Genomic DNA, 2,775 nt, shown 5'->3' with positions numbered 1-2,775 from the left:
ATTGTCCATACTATTTTGTAACCTGATTTTTTTCCACTTAGGAATATTTCATGACTATTTCTCCAATTTGTTAAATATTTTACAATAAAAATCCTTTTATATGATTGTGTATTATTTTGTGAATGTATCACCACGAATTTAAAAAACAATTATAGGGAATCCCAGTGTAGTGATGCACGCATGTAATCCTAGCCACTTGGGAGACTGAGGTAGGAGGATCACAAGTTTAAGGCCAGCCTCTGAAATTTAGAGAGAGCCTGTCTCAAAATAACAAAATAAAAGGAGCTGAGGATGTGGCTTAGTGTTAGAGCACCCCTGGCTTCCATCCCCAGTATAAAGAAATAATAATATAAATAAATAAATAAATGACAGGAAAAGAACTTGTTTTCTAGTACCCTTAAGCACTTTGGAAATAATCATTTAAACCCAAGCAATTTTAAAATTCTTATATAAATACAAAAGAAGATTCAATAATGCAGGTCAAATAGGAAACAATAAAAACAAAGCCACAATGAAACAAAGACAATAAAAATATAAAATGATAAAAATATAAGTAAACCAACGCAAGACAAAAATAACTCAGTCTTATAAATTTTTCACATAAAGTCTATAATTTAGTTTTTTATTAACTCAAATTAGTGTCTGCCCAGCGAGTCCAAACTAATGAGGCACTTTTGTATTAGCATTTATCCTATAAGCACTAGAGTTCAATATATTCTTAAGCACACTGATTTCTTTTTCTGCTTCCTACTCCTCCTGCTCTATTTTCTATCTCATTAGGAATGGAGCTTCCTTCCTCCCAATTGCTTAATCTTGAAACTTAAACTCAACTCTTCTGGTTTTCTCCTTGCCCCATCTTTTTAATATCTGTCTTTGAATCTTCCAAACCAGCCTTTCCTCTATCATCATTGTCATCCATTGGGTGAGTCCCCCTCCTTTTGTTTTTCTTTCAGATGGAGATAGTATCCCAGGGCCTCAGGCATGCTGAGCATGCTCTCTACCCCTGAGCTATGTACTCTCCAGCTCACCTCCTCATTTCTTATTTGGGTTACCCTACACGCTCTATTTTGCATTACCCTAAGTATGTCTTCAGTATTTCTGAGTAATGACCTTTGGATCCAATTTTGCTTTTGTCCCCATGGCTTATAGCCTGGTGAGTGAGTCAAAATGCGTAGACCAGAACCTCAGCTGGATGATCTCAAACCATCCGGCCAAGCTACTTTTGAATTCCTGACCCATAGAAACAGTGAGATGATAAAAGTTTGTTTTGAACTTTTAATTTTGGAGTAGTCTGTTACACAGTATTAGAAACTAGCACAATGAGCAAGCCCAAGATTGCTTTGGGCTCCTTATGTGGAAGCATGGCTGCTTTCTGGGAGGTACCACTAACAACTCTCAAAGCTGGAAAATTCTTCTGGTCCTTATGAAAATATCCTAATCTGGAAATGTAACTGAAATGTCACTGTGGCTTTCATGGGTACTCCAGTGACCCTGAAGAGCCCTAGGCACAGAGTAATTAGGTGGCCAGCTCAACCAGATCATTGAATTGGCTGTTTTTCTCTAATAGCAAAAAGGGAAGATTTCCAGCAAAGCTGTCAGGCCTTGTTATGTGACATCAAGACCCCAGGACATGTAGAGTTGAAAGAGGTGTGGGCAGTGGGTGGTGGGGGAGTAACAACTATTGACCAAAGAAGTTATCCCTTTTCTCAAATGCATACAAGGCACTTATTGGATGTTCTTTTCTAATTTCTTTCCTTTCTCTGTCTTCTTTCTGATCCTGTCCTTCCTGCAATAAGACTAAGCAACAGTCTTTATCCAAAAAGGACTTTGGAAGAATAATAGGCAGGAACAACAGGACTTCATCATTGGTTCTTGGTTCCTTAAAAGACTGCTAGGAGGATCACATGGGCCAGAGGCAACAAGACACCTGTGTGTTGAATACAAATGTGATCTGTATGAGTTATGTGCCAGACCTTGGGATGTTTTCTTCTCCCTTTGGAGAATTTAATCAGAAAGATATTAACTTAAAAATGCTATTTCAAAATCTGTGCTTCATGGTGAAGGATAAGCTTACCTAAATCCATGCATTTATTATATATTATATATTTGTGGTATTTTTAATTGTGGTAAAACATACATAACATAAAACTTACTATTTTAATATTTTTTTTTCAGTGCTAGGGATCAAGTGTCCATTTTTATTAAGTGTATAGTTCAGTGGCACTAATTACATTCACCTTGTTGGGTGAATATAGCCACACACCACTATCTCTTTCCCATTTTTTTTTTTTTTTTTTTTGGTTTTTCCCAAACAGGATCTCTATAGCTATTAAGTTATAGTTTCCTTTTCCTCCTCCCCCAATTCTTTCTGCCTCTATGAAATTGTCTATTCTAGATAGATGTTTGATTTTTTCCCCCAACGTTGGGGATTGAACCCATGGCTACACTGAGCTACATCCTCCAGGTCAAATGTTTGCCCTTTTTGTGTTGGGTTTATTTTATTCAGTATGTTTTCTTTCTATTTATACTGAATAAAATATAGTTAGTCATACTGAATAAAGGGAAAGAAGCTAAGCTACATCCCTCACTGCTTTTTGTTTTTTTATTTTGAGACAGTCTCCTATTAAGTTGTCCAAGCTGGCCTTGAACTTATGATCCTCCTTCCCCAGCCTCCCAGGTAGCTGGGATTCCAGCTGTGCACCACTGTGACTGGTTAGCATAATGTTTTCAAGATTCATCCATGTTGTACATGTATTGGAATCTCATTCCTTTTAT

Source organism: Marmota flaviventris, chromosome 3, assembly GCF_047511675.1.
Source record: "Marmota flaviventris isolate mMarFla1 chromosome 3, mMarFla1.hap1, whole genome shotgun sequence".
In the NCBI taxonomy this organism is placed as follows: Eukaryota; Metazoa; Chordata; class Mammalia; order Rodentia; family Sciuridae; genus Marmota; species Marmota flaviventris.
The sequence above is the reverse complement of the archived record's forward strand: the minus strand, read 5'-3'. Positions refer to the sequence as shown.